Raw genomic sequence first — 15,459 nt, 5'->3', positions numbered from 1 at the left:
ATATCCACATCTCCCAAATCCACAAATCCCCAACTCCTCATTTCCAAATCCCTATATTGCCAATTCCCTAAATCCCAACATCCACATCCCCCAAATCCACAAATCCCCAACTCCTCATTTCCAAATCCCCATATTGCCAATTCCCTAAATCCCGAAATCCACATCCCCCAAATCCACAAATCCCCAAATTTCCACCTCTCCAACTCCTCATTTCCAAATCCCCATATTGCCAATTCCCTAAATCCCAACATCCACATCCCCCAAATCCACATCTCCCAAATCCACAAATCCCCAACTCCTCATTTCCAAATCCCCATATTCCCAATTCCCTAAATCCCAACATCCACATCCCCCAAATCCACAAATCCCCAAATTTCCACCTCTCCAACTCCTATTTCCCAAATCCCCATATTGCCAGTTCCCTAAATCCCAACATCCACAAATCCCCAAATTTCCACCTCCCCAACTCCTAATTTCCAAATCCCCATATTGCCAATTCCCTAAATCCCGAAATCCACATCCCCCAAATCCACAAATCCCCAAATTTCCACCTCCCCATCTCCTAATTTCCAAATCCCCATATTGCCAATTCCCTAAATCCCAACATCCACTTCCCCCAAATCCACAAATCCCCAAATCACCATGTCCCTAACTGCTGCCACTTCCACGTGCCCACATCCCAGAAATTTTTTGCCACACAGTATATGACAGCACGCAGTAAAGATATCATAAGTTTGTTATGTGTGGAAAGAAACTTCCGGCAAAGATGGAGGCCGAAAAATCCATACCTTTGAGGGTACGGCCGAGACGCATCAATCACTTTTATTCAACCTTCCAAGGATAATCCTTTCGGATCAGGATAAGAAACTACTCCCTTCCTCTTACTTTCCTTAACCTAACGAGGGGTTAACTTCTACCCCAAACTTTCCTTCTACCGCAACAATTCTATTTTCCAAAAACATTTTATTTCGTTGCAAGCAATTTAGTTTGAATGAAAAAGAGAAGCGTTAAAATTACTACGTATTGAAGACTGAATTCATTGAAAAAAATCGATGGAATCTGCAATTGAAAGCGTTTAACAAAAGTTGTATACTATTTGAATATCGATGAAAAACACAAACGCCCTTGTTTGTGTTTTTCATTATGTAGGAAACTGTTTCGGTAATCAGACGAAAGACTCACAAAACAGTGGTCTGTTCTCCTGTCGTCTGAAACGAACAATGTGGTTTCCTGCTACATTCCTCGGTATTTAACTTTTCAACAGAGTTTCCCGGTTCGACGTCTAATTCGTTTGAATAATTAAAGTTTCGTTGAAGTTCGCCTGAAACTGCTGTTGAATCGATAAAAAGATTTTAATCAGTCGCCTGAAGTGCGAAGAGAACTGGAAAGGTATTAACAAAATTATTCATGAGATGTAAATTATAGTCGTATTCGGATTTATAATGCAGTTTGAAGATTTTGTGTGTAGTCTTCGGAAAATATGGCTCTGTTATTACTGTCGTTATTGCTGCTATCGCTGTTATACCGTATGGTGCTGTTTTTATTATTGCTGTTACTATAGGTTACTATTTTTATTGTTAGTACTACTATAGTTTACTATTTCTATGGTTTCTACTACTATATGTCATTATTTCTATTGTTACTATTACCATATGATACTATTTCTATTGGTGCCACTACTATATGTTACTATTCGTATTGTTACTACTACCATATGTTACTATTTTCATTGTTACTACTACCATATGTTACTATTACCATATGTTACTATTCCTATTGTTACTATTACCATATGATACTATTTCTATTGGTACCACTACTATATGTTACTATTCCTATTGTTATTACTACTACCATATGTTACTACTACCATGTGTTACTATTCCTATAGTTACTACTACCATATGTTACTATTACCATATGTTACCACTACCATATGTTACTATTACCATATGTTACCACTACCATATGTTACTATTACCATATGTTACCACTACCATATGTTACCACTACCATATGTTACTATTACCATATGTCACCACTACCATATGTTACTATTACCATATGTTACACCACTACCATATGTTACTATTCCTATTGTTACTATTACCATATGTTACTATTCCTATAGTTACTACTACCATATGTTAGTATTACCATATGTTACCACTACCATATGTTACCACCACCATATGTTACTATTACCATATGTTACCACTACCATATGTTACTATTACCATATGTTACACCACTACCATATGTTACTATTCCTATTGTTACTATTACCATATGTTACTATTCCTATAGTTACTACTACCATATGTTAACTATTACCACCATTGTTACCAACTACCATATGTTACTATTTCTATTGTGACTAATACTATATGTCAACTACTCCTATTGTTACTACTACTCCTAGCAGGTTCTAGCCTTAGACGCACTGATGTATAGTACGGATGGACAAGAATTATATATATGAATAGCAACGCTTACCGAGTACTAGCGAGAAAGTCCTGCTCGTATGCGCCATCTAGCGGCGATGAGCGTATTAATCGCCACACTTACTATTACTACATACTACTATTTCCATTGTTACTATTATTATATGCTACTATCTCTATTTCTATTATTACCATATGTTACTGTACGTAAATTCATTAAACAAAAAACATCCACCACCTTTCATTACACGGAAAAGTTAAATTACAGTAAAAAGTTAAATTTTATTGTATGAAACTCAATTAACTCCTCGCCCTACAATACCATTGTAACACACATGACGCACACCACAGTTCATATGTGACGTTCCAGTCTCCTGTTTTCATTACAATTGAATTTTCATTTCAATTTTAATGATCTTCACAATCAAGCATCGCTGAATGCAAAATCTAACTTTTCAATATTTTTTATTCGCCCTCACGTTGCTGTAATAATTAACTATTTTTGCATGACGCAACTGTACATTAAATTGTAAATTAAGAGATTAAGAAAAGGTCTATCTAATACAAATAAGAAAATAAAAAAAATAAGATGTAACAAGGTTTGTATCAAATATATATTTAACACGAATAAGAATAGAAACAGATAAAAATAAGATGCAACAAGGTTGCTACGAAAATGTAGGTAAAAATTGCGCCTGACAAAAGCATTCCAACGCGCATTCAACACAGGGACATTGTTAGGGAGAAATCCCGATGGAATTCTATTCAGAAAGAAGTTAGGCAGAGTTTTGTATAGACGAAGGTTCAGCACTTCCGCTTTTTCAACGTCGAGATAGCAAGCTGTTTACTTTGTCTCCTGATGCGTGATTTCTGATTCATAGCTCGATCCCGAGGGATTCGCTATGATTCAAACTTTTTAGATCTGGCGAATTCCTTCGAAAGCAATTTTCCTAAAATCTGTGACGTTTCACCATCGACCATTGCCAAAAACGGTCTCACTGAACGCCGCGGGAATAATAAGCGAGACACGTTTCTGCCTTTAAATCAAAAAGTTCCTCCCCTAATCAATACCAAATAAATCTAACCACCGGTTTCAGTAATGTCGTATTCAATTAAACTTCTACTTAAAAAGCGATTCCACTTTGGGTTTAATTTAAACTTTCCAAGAGGTCTTACTAATTTTTAGTTTAAATTTGAGGAAAGAATATTAATGAAATAAGAAAACTGCAACAGTGTTCTTCAATTTAATAGCGTTTTGAATTTGGCGCCAAAATGACAACCATTTAAACGCAATCCCCACTTCGCAACTTTTATGACCCACAAAAAATTTATACGAAATATTTATTTACTTCTAAGATGATTTTCGTAAACCTCAGCTGTGAACAATTTTATTCCTTCCTTCAAATTTAATAAAAATTAAAAAAAAAAAAATAACATCAGTAATATCTAGCAATGTAATTTAATAATTTTATACCACGATCTTTTTTAGGGACTTTTCGACTACAGAAGCATCTGTTCTTTTTTGAAGCTGGCTAACAAGAATATGGAAGGAAAGATAGTTTTACAAGACGTCGTTTCCCTGATCACAATTCCAATACGATCGAGAAATCAGATTGAACCGGATATTGGTCGACCAGATGAAAGCTAATAGCATGATCCCCAGGAAAGTACGACGGTTGTCGAAGGGTTTCCGTGAAGGAGAAAGGATGATAAGCCAGGACGAAGGTCTGAAAGGTAATTTGGACCAGCGACAGAGGACTAGAATGATGTATCCGAATGACGTAAGAAGTTTTACGGGTTGTCAAAACGCCGCGGACGAGGGCGGATACATTACATCCCGATGTTGTGATATCGTCATGGAGGTAAACAAATTACCCGTGAGTTAACGTTTTCAAAAAACTGGGTCAGTGATATCGCGTTTCTTTAAAATCTGTTTGATCGATCTTTCATCGCATTTAGTGACTTGTGTCAGCACACTGAAATGCGGTTTACATCAAAATTTAGTTGGGGGATAAGTCAGGACGTATATGGCGGCCATATAGCGAGAGGGAGTTTGGAAAATTGGGGATTTGGAAATTAAAAAATCTCAAGGTTATAGATAACCTTATAGGTAATTCTTAAGTACCTCAAGTTCAAAATCACTAGATCCCTAGATTCCCTCACTGTCAACTCTATAAATCCCTAAATTCTCAACTTCCTAAATTTCCAGCTTTCTAAGTTTTCAATTTTCAAAATTATCAATTTCTTTAGACCATAAATCCCTAGATTCCCAAATTCCACACTCCTCAAATCTCTAAATCCCTAGATCACCAAATTCCCACCACCTCAAATCCCTAGATCTCTAAATTTCTCATTCCCAAACTCCAAGCTCCTTAAATTCTCAAAGCCTTAATTTTCAAAATCCCCAAACTCTTTAAACCCCAAAATCTCTAGACCCCCAAATTCCCCACCTCCCAAAATTCTAAAATCCCCGCACACGATCTGTCAAACCTCCTCCATCTCCAGATAAGTGAGTACCTATCGAAAAAAAAGCGAATAAAAATAAAGTTCCACTTCTTTTTCGAACCATCAATCAAAATCCAATTAATAGGCTGTCGATACGTAACCACTGTCGACGAGAAGCCGATTAATCAGTTTTTACCGAACAAATTCTGACATTATTAAAGGGGAACGTTATTTAAACATTCTTACTAATCGCAAGGAGTTAAGTACGCGCACGGACTGCGCGGATCAGTGTCATTTCGAACGGCGGGCGAATAAATGATTCCATTGTGAACAGATCGATCGTAATAGCGGTATAAAGTGGCCCGTACGGTTTTTCCATTAGACGCATTTTGGCGTGCGAGAAAAAAGAGTATTCGGAATGGTAACGTAGGTACCTAATACCTGATAAAATAAGAGGTGGCAATATTCTCGTAGCGAACACTACTATTACGATCGATATTATGGTGACACATTATGGCGACGATCGTTTAACGAGCGATTGAACAGGGGCGTTGATATGGCCCGATATAAATTTCTATGTTCCGCTTATCAAATGGGGGTGCTATGAATGATTTTTATTGGAACGACGCACTTTTCATCAAGTACAGATATTTACATATGGAGTTATTCAAATTTTGCATTTGGGGATATTTTGAGTTGGGACCATTTCATCTAGGTGTATTCTGAATTGGAACAAGTGGATCTAGGGATTTTCTGAAGTCGGTTAATAGGATGTAGGGATATTCCGAATTGGAACAAATGGATCTAGGGATCTTCTGAAGTGGGTTAATAGGATCTAGGCATATTCCGAATCGGGGCAGCGTGATTTAGGGACATTTGGAATTGGGTACATTGTATCTAGGGATATACTGAATCGAGTCGATGGGATCTAGGTATATTTGGAATTGGGTAAATTGTATCTATGGATATTCTGAATCGGTCGATGGGATCTAGGGACATTTGGAATTGGGTAAATTGTATCTAGGGATATACTGAATCGAGTCGATGAGATCTGGGGACATTTGGAATTGGGTACATTGTATCTAGGAATATTCTGAATAGGGTCGATGGGATCTAGGGACATTTGGAATTGGGTAAATTGTAGCTAGGAATATTCTGAATCGAGTCGATGAGATCTTGGGATATTTGGAATTGGGTAAATTGTATCTAGGGATATTCTGAATCGAGTCAATGGGATCCAGGGACATTTGGAATTAGGTAAATTGTATTTAGGGATATACTGAATCGGGTCGATGGGATCTAGGGACATTTGGAATTGGGTAAATTGTATTTAGGGATATACTGAATCGAGTCGATGGGATCTGGGGACATTTGGAATTGAATAAATTGTATCTAGGAATATTCTGAATCGGTCAATGGGATCCAGGGACATTTGAAATTGGGTAAATTGTATCTAGGAATATTCTGAATCGGGTCGATGGGATCTAGAGATATTCCGAATCGGTTCAGTTCGATCTGAGGATATTCCGAATGGGGAAAATACGATCTAAGGATATTCCATATCGGACAAGTGCGGTCTGGGATATTTCAAATTACCCAAATTGGATCTTAAGATATTCCGAATTGGGTCAAACTGTATCTAGTAATATACCGAATCTAAAAAATTGCATCTAGAGATAACTCTACGTCCTACAAATACAGTAATACGCAAACATACAGGAACCTACAGACATGAACCATCCAGCAATGTAGCACAGATAAATTGATACATCTCTATTTTCATGGAGCGAACAGTTTTTAACCAACCGTATCGAAAGTTCGGTTTACATGAAAACAGATAAAACGAGTGGAACGTATGAAGTCGAAATGGAGTTGTTTACCGTAAGAATTTCACTCGATAAAAGTTTCAAGAAAGATAACACCTGGGACAAACAACGATCGAAAGTAATTAACGAAACTGAAACGCAATTTTAAGGTTTCGGAACGTGAATTCCAGCGGCGTTAACGAGGAGGTATTCAGCTGATTCAATACGAATAACTCTGTTCTCTCGGATCGTTTTAATGGGGAATCCTTTATTTTATTTCCCTGTCAGTGTAGTCGGCAGGTTTTTAAGATTTAACGAGGATGCCTTTCAATCTTACAGGCGCGAAAAGACGAATTGAAAGGACAACTTATTATTATCGACTTGTCTTTTTCTCATTTGCGAGCACGAAGCTAGATAATTGGTTTTAATCTCGATCGTTATTGCGTGAAATATTTTACGGGGAGATAGCGAGTAATAAATGCGGGTAGTTAAGTGTTAATGGTGAATTTTCTAGAACAAATTAAGGGAGAACGCGGTAGCTATGGATTAAAGGGATGCGGACTCCGCAGTGCCGTGGAAAATCAATCGTAGAAAAGGAAGGGTTGAAAAAATGCTTCGATTAGGAAAACTCGAGATGCTTTCATTCGAGATTTTTAATTTTTAAAAAGATTTTTTCATCGCGAATTGTAGTAGTAAAAAATCAAAAACCGAAAAAGAATCCGATTTTTCTACATTATGTTTTTAATTTTTTTTTCTTTTGTAATAATATTAACATAGATTCAAAGTGTTTTTAAATAAATTGTTAAACATTTCTATATTCACAGGGTACAAAACATCTGCAATTAATAGTATACATGTACAATAGTATTTAATACATGTAATAATATTTGTCAATTTGTGGGGTGGGCATTTAGGGATGTGGGGCATTCAGAAGAAACTCCACTGGATTTTGGACAATTAATGTGTGGTGTTTTGGGGGTATGGGGTACTCCACTAGCTCTTGGACAACTAGTGGTGTGTGGAGCATTTTGGGGGGATGGGGCACCACTAGGTCTTAGGCACCTAGTGGTGTGTGGAACAGTTTGGGGGGTTGGGGCACCACTAGGTCTTGGGTACCTAGTGGTGTGTGGCACTTTTGGGGTATGGGGTGTGTTCAGGGATCAGGGCATTCAGTGTAGGGCACTCAGGGGTGTGTATACCTATTGGGTCTGGGACGGAAGCTTCCATCGGGATGTCACCATGGTGAGTAGTGTAAGCAGGGCGGAGGACAGTGTGTATCATCGGTGTTCAGCAGCAGAATGCTTTCCATAAATGGAATCATCAGAGATTCCCAAAGTGGGGCACTTAGGGGCGCGGGTATGAAACCAACTTGCTATCCCCTAACATAAAATTGTGAGCATGCTTCCGCTATCAGCGTATAGGTAAAGACCGTATACGTGAGTCAGAAACATGCTGTCGTCTCCTTCTCGCGGTCGTTTATTATAGGCGCGGGGGCCAATTATTATTGTGAGAAAAAGGATTCGCGGCTGGCCACCTGGCGGTCGCGGTGCCCAGTTCGATTCGCGGCCCCCGCGATACGCGCAAAAAATGACCAGTGGGGGGAAGCCCCCTCGCGACACCGTGAAGCTCGCGCGCCGAGAAGTGTAACCTGATCCGCGGTTCCAGTATATCATTGAGACTATACCAATGCAAATATAAAACTTTTTTATTTTTCACTTTTTCGTTATGAAACTTTTACCAATTAATTCTTGACGTTTTTCCGATTAAAACGAGACCAAACACGGTATAATTCCGACTACGTTTACTGGTTTAATTGACGGTAGGATTTGAACAGGGAAGAACGAAAGGAGAAGAAAGACTGCGATTGAATCAGTCAAAGATGAAGAGTCTTATTATTTAAATTATTAGAAAAGAAAAAATAAATGAAAAACATAACGTGAAAAAATCAAGTCCATTAGGAAATTTGAAGTCTGACAATTGAAAAAAAGAACAATTGTAAATTCTGAAAATTCCGAAACTTGAAAGCGTAATAAAAAATACTATAAATAACAATCGATTTAACACGCAAAGAAGTTTCTAAGAAGTTTCATCACCTTTCAATAAAGTTTAATTAAAAGTTGAGAACTACAGATGCAACATAATTCAAGACAATCATCATCGATAAAAAAAGTGGAAGAGAAACTTTAGAAGCGTAAAATTGCAAAAAAAAAGTGCGCGAATAAACAAGGAAATGAACGCTCGAAAACTTGATTTCCTGCGAAGAGGAAATTAATTAATTCCCAACTGCTCTTCCGGAAAACGAGATTCAATTTTTTTCTGTTGGAGCGCGAGATCGGGTTTGTTAATTCGGGTTTACCGTTTAATATTTGACAAAGTTCCTCTCACGCTTTATTCGATAAAAGAAATTTGCGAAATTACTTTACCCGGATAAACTGGATCGTTCGAATAAATTGGCTTGTATAATTCCTGGGGAAACAGGATTGAATAGGGAGAGTCTTGTTTTCTACTGTTTCGTTCTTGATATATACTTGGTGGATCAAAAATTACCGCGGATCATGCGACTATGCGTGCTTACAGAGATTAATGATCTATCTTTTAAGTATCTTCATAAATTATGTTTACTTTCAGATACAAAGGTTGGTATATAACGATTTTGTGTATGAACATTTTATAAACGAACAATTTTTAGCATTTTTTATAAATGAATTATTTGTAACATTTCTTCAAATGAACAGCTTTTATCATTTTTTACAAACGAATAATTTGTAACATTTTTTTCAAATGAACAGCTTTTATCATTTTTTACAAACGAATAATTTGTAACATTTTTTCAAATGAACAGCTTTTATCATTTTTTATAAATGAATAATTTGTAACATATTTTTGCAGATGAACAATTTGCAAGCTTTTTTTAGAAACGAATAAAGTTGAAACATTTTTCCCAGATAAACAATTTGAAACATTTTATACGGATGAACAATTTGAAATATTTGTTAGAGATGAATAATTTGAACCATTTTTTACAAATGAATAATTTGTAAAATTTGTTTGTAGATGAATAATTTATAAGATTTTTTTACAAATGAATAATTTGAAACATTTTTTACAGATGAACGATTTAAAACATTTTTTACAAATGAATAATTTATAACATTTTTTCTAGAAGAACAATTTGTAACATTTTTTACAGATGAACAATTTGAAACATTTATTACAAATGATTAATATGTGACATTTTTTACAAACGAATAAACTGAAGTACAATTTAAGTTCCAACGAATCAAAATGATATATTATAAATTAAACTAGAAAATAGATTTGAAAATTGTACCAGTTGGACAGATATAGTTACAAATCAGTATGTTCCTTATTCATCCAAGAATCTCTCGTTCTTAGCGTTACTTTTGTTCTTTGTCGAATCGATATGGTCGAAAATATATTGATGCCACAGCTATCGCAGTGTGCAGTTGGCTAGAAAGTTTGGTCCACTTCTTTAAGTCTTTATTTACTTCCACATGTCGGTTACCTCGGCAATATTTCTACTTTAGAACGGTCAACATTCGATGAAAAGGTACAATTTTTTAAAAATTCTATCATACACGAGAATATTGCAACATTTCATTGTTCAATTCATTCTTTATTCGATTCCAAAAGTACAATTTTTTAATTCTCAAAATTTGAATAGGGAGAATTCGATATAGGGATATTTAGAATCGCAACGACTTAGATCTAAGGATATTTCTAATCGGGTCTATTGGTATTCTAGAGATCTAGGGATATTCCGAATTAAGTTGATTAGATCTAGGGATATTTCAAATCGGGTTAGTGGAATTTTGGGGTTTTCGAATCAGGTCGATGGAATCTGGGGACATTTGGAATTCGGTAAATTGGAATTCGGAACATTCCGAGTCGGGTCAATTGGAACTAGGGACATTTGGAGATGGGTAAATTGGAACTAGGAATATTCCAAGTTGGAATAATTGGAAGTAGGGACATTTGGAGATGGGTAAATTGGAACTAGGAATATTCCAAGTTGGAATAATTGGAACTAGGGACATTTGGAGATGGGTAAATTGGAACTAGGAATATTCCAAGTCGGAATAATTGGAACCAGGGACATTTGGAAATGGGTAAATTGGAACTAGGAATATTCCAAGTCGGAATAATTGGAACTAGGGACATTTGGAAATAAATAAATTGGAACTAGGAATATTCCGAGTTGGAGAAATTGGATCTAGCGACATTTGGAATTGGGTAAATTGGAACTAGGAATATTCCAAGTTGGAATAATTGGAACTAGGGACATTTGGAGATGGGTAAATTGGAACTAGGAATATTCCAAGTCGGAATAATTGGAACCAGGGACATTTGGAAATGGGTAAATTGGAACTAGGAATATTCCAAGTCGGAATAATTGGAACTAGGGACATTTGGAAATAAATAAATTGGAACTAGGAATATTCCGAGTTGGAGAAATTGGATCTAGCGACATTTGCAATTGGGTAAATTGGAACTAGGAATATTCCAAGTTGGAATAATTGGAACTAGGGACATTTGGAGATGGGTAAATTGGAACTAGGAATATTCCAAGTTGGAATAATTGGAAGTAGGGACATTTGGAGATGGGTAAATTGGAACTAGGAATATTCCAAGTTGGAATAATTGGAACTAGGGACATTTGGAAATAAATAAATTGGAACTAGGAATATTCCGAGTTGGAGAAATTGGATCTAGCGACATTTGGAATTGGGTAAATTCGAACTAGGAATATTCCAAGTTGGAATAATTGGATCTATGGACATTTGGAATTGGGTAAATTGGAACTAGAGATATTCTGAACAGAGTCAATAGTCCCTAGGAATATTTCGAATCGAGTAAATTGTAACTAGATATATTCTGATCCCATCCATCCAAAAAAATATTTTGACACTCTCATTAAAAATCTATCACTCAAGATAAATTTGTCGATACTATTTCCAATACCAAGATGATAAATATACGAAATTTCTAAAGTAAGAAAATGCGGAAGGCGTGAATAAATAACGGCGAGGTCCAAAGAAGTTCAAGAAGTACAGTCTTATCTGCAGCAACAACTTCAATCCGAAAGTTGGTCTTCCTAAATAGTGCCAGGAGAAATAGGTATTTAAAGCGTATAACTTAACTGGAACACCATTTTGCGTTCAAACTTGCTCTCCGAAGCGAGAATCTTGCAACGATAATCGTTTCCCGTGGAAAATAATATCCGCGAAATACCCAACGTTTGATACACTTCATTCGGTGGAACGTTAACAACGCGCGATTAATCAAAACGATTTTAATTTGGAAATGCATCGTGGCGGGTAGACGTTGAAGGGGACAAATAACCGGAAGTCGTGGTGCAATCAACTTCATCCATCTCGCGCAGTTAGGAAGTCCGTTACTTCTGGCGCGGTGGATACTTTCGATCCGCGTCGAAAGAGGGTTTCATTTCGGTGAATTAGAATCGGAAATAGAAGAAACCCGTGGATTCGGGACGTTCGTCCTGGAAGCTGAAAAATTAACGGCGAGGCACGTAAGGAATGGAGCGCGAGAGGCATTTTTCACAGGAACCGGCATCTGGAACGTCTTATTATTGGATCCGTGGAAGGGTCAATGCTCACCGATCGAACGAACTTAATTAATAACGAGAGGCAACTGTGAATCTTCTGCCAAGGCTTAAAAATAGACCGATCTTGTACAACGGTGTCGGAACCGTGCTTTGTAAGTCGAACGCTATCTTCGAATATCGGTATGCTAATTTTGAGTCCTTGCATTAATACTTTGGCAATGTTCTTAACATGACATCATTTGTTATTTGGGAAAATTATAGGTTGCTGATGTGAAATGTACTGATGAGGATTCATGACAGAAAAGTATCTTGGAATGGTGCTTATGCTACATCAATTTAAAGGTAAAAGTATCAGGAAAATGCCTATATAAACGTTTCATCGATAGGTTTAGTACGAAGTGAATGACAGTCACTTGTATCAAACAACACAATTTAGTTACGTTACAAAATATCAGATGATTGGCTTCAAAATATGAAAAGTCTAACAAGAATTCATGACAGAAAAGTATCTTGGAATAGTGCTTATGCTACATCAATTTAAAGGTAAAAGTATCAGGAAAATGCCTATATAAACGTTTTTCCAAAAGAATTGATACCAAATGAATGACTATCATTTATATCAAACAGTACAACTTACGCTGCTAAATATAAGATGTTATAAATTATGAAAAGTCCAACGCAAAGTCATGACATAAAAGTGTCTCAGAATAATGCTTGCGATATATCAATTTAAAGGTAAAAGCGTCAAGAAAATGCGAGTGTAAACGTTGCATCATTATTTTTACTATAAAATGATTGGTCGTCAATTATGTCGGACAGTGACGTTCAGTAAAGTTGAATATAAAATGTGCAACCTTAAAACTGTGACGTAAATTCATGACATAAAACTGTCATCAAAAGTCACTTATGACGCGTCAATTTAAAGCTGAGAGGCTACAGAAAACGCGAGTATAAACACTGCGTCACTATGATTACTGTAAAATGATTAGTTATCAATTATGTCAGACAGTGACGTTCAGTAAAGTTGAATATAAAATGTGCAACCTTAAAACTGTGACGTAAATTCATGACATAAAACTGTCATCAAAAGTCACTTATGACACGTCAATTTAAAGCTGAGAGGCTACAGAAAATGCGAGTATGAACGCTGCATCACTATGATTACTGTAAAATGATTAGTTATTAATTATATCAGGCAGTGTTATTCAGTAACGTTATTGAATATCAAATGTTTGAGTACGCCACCATAAATTCATGACATAAAACTGTCATCAAAAGTCACTTATGACACGTCAATTTAAAGCTGAGAGGTTACAGAAAACGCGAGTATAAACGCTGCATCAGTATTTCTCCTGTGAAATGACTGGGTGTCATTTGTATCAGATAATGTCCAGTTATCAAATTGACTTTGCAACTTTAAAACCCTGACATAAAACTAGCATCAAACACCGTTTATGTCACATCAATTTGAAGCTAAAAGTCTGTCAAAAATGCCTGTACAATAATTTCATGACAATCATAAATAAAATGTCCTTAGAAGCATGAAAATCCATTAATCCCAGTAAGAAAGAAGTCTGAATATTTGTAGTTCCAAGCTTCATATCGGCAGAGTAACAAAGGGAGTATTGTCTAAAAGATAACCCGGAGCAGAATCCCGAAAAGAAGAGAAGCCCAGCGAGGCGTTCGGTCCAACAACCCCGGAAAGAGCAACGCCCTTGGGAGGGAAGCAAAAAAGCAACAATCCGCAGTGGTAAAAACAGCAGGTCCGTAAATCATTATCAGTAACAGGGTAGCATCGTGGATAATCCTCGGTAGAAATTGTAGCGTGAGTAAGAGGGGTTTTAGGTCCCGGAGTGGCACTTGACGAACCACCAGCGACCCTGCGTATCCTTCTTGGTGCTCGCGAAACAACACCGGGAACACGCTCGAAATACGCGCGCGCGTCGATTTTCGGCTTCGGCGGGGTGGGAGGAAGGGTACAGTCGGTATCAGGGTCTCCATCCACTTGGAACTCAGTGCTCTCTCGCATCCCGAGCCGAGAGAATCCGGAGGGCTCGTATCCGCGTGGACGTCGAACACCCCCTCGTCCATTTTTCATCCTCTGCTATCCCTTACGCGGTTAAGAAACGTGCCGGCGGTGGTGCCGGCGGTGGTGGTGGATGGTGGTGGTGGACGGTGGATGGTGGTGGCACAGGTTGATCGGCAGCGGTGGTGGTGGTGGTGGTGGTGGTGGTTCGTACGAGGGTGGTGATACTTCTCATTGTAAATATGGTGAATTTTGACGGAGACACACCCCCGGAGAAGACGTGACGGTCGAGGGGATGAAAGGACGACCGGTTGTTAGGTCGGCTGGATTTAAGGGCCGGGCGCGTTTTTTAGGGACAGGGTGATGTTTTAAAGAGATCCCGCTATCTGGGTTAATGCATCGTTAGGTATTATTTCGTTTCGACGTCGCTCAATTAATTGGACCAATAAAATCTTTCACCCCCTCCCTATAACACTACCCCTCCGCCCACTCGCGCTTTTAGCGGGACGCGTAAATGCGTGTTATCGAGGACGTGTTATCAGTGGCGGATGATATTGCCGGATATTACAGTCATATAGATAGATGCGCAGGTGTTTTATTGCGGGAGATTAAGCTTTCGGAGTGCATCAACACGGTGCCATATACAGAAATGTGTCCAGGTACTCTCTTTTATTCAAACAATTAACGCTTTTAATGCTACAGAGATGCGTGTTCTGTTTCGTTAAGTCTTACAACGCCATATAAAGAAATACCAGCTTTTATTTCTCTTAAGGAACTCGAGATTAATACGTTGACGTATAAAGAGCTTCTTTTTATTCATGGAAGGTGAATCTCGGAACACCTGTACTACCATATCAAAAGAAATATGCGTATCTTTTTATTAAAGCTTTAGAATTATCGTCTACAGTGCCATATAAAGAGGTTGTGGCATCTACCTTTTAATTCGGGAAGTTTAAGGGTGGTTAACGACTTGAGGGCCAAATACAAAGATGTCTGTATGCTTTTTATTCACATTTTGTGGGTTGACACCTTGAGTGCCATATAGCGAGATGCATGCACTTGTATTTATTAAGGTAAACTTTCAGGGTGTTGTTTTTTCTCTTTCATGATTCTCCAACGAAAGTTTGTTCGACGGCCAAATACAGAGATGTC

The 15,459-nt window shown here is 37.5% G+C and overlaps 2 protein-coding genes across 6 annotated transcripts in view; one reads left to right on the top strand and one right to left on the bottom strand.

Annotated features, from left to right (window-relative positions):
• LOC100877050 (midasin) overlaps positions 1 to 15,459 on the bottom strand; it is a 69,900-nt gene that overhangs the window by 16,973 nt on the left and 37,468 nt on the right. The window lies entirely within an intron of this gene.
• The window catches only part of LOC100884058 (uncharacterized), a 28,835-nt gene continuing 27,894 nt past the window's right edge, over positions 14,519 to 15,459 (top strand). For all 5 annotated transcript variants that reach the window (XR_013040767.1, XM_076540766.1, XM_076540765.1 and 2 more), the window contains exon 1: positions 14,519 to 14,966. The gene's annotated coding sequence lies outside the window, so the exon portion shown is untranslated. The remainder of the gene's footprint in view (positions 14,967 to 15,459) is intronic.

This window comes from Megachile rotundata, chromosome 16 (genome assembly GCF_050947335.1).
Source record: "Megachile rotundata isolate GNS110a chromosome 16, iyMegRotu1, whole genome shotgun sequence".
Lineage (NCBI taxonomy): Eukaryota > Metazoa > Arthropoda > Insecta > Hymenoptera > Megachilidae > Megachile > Megachile rotundata.
This window is presented reverse-complemented; position numbering and strand designations above follow the sequence as displayed.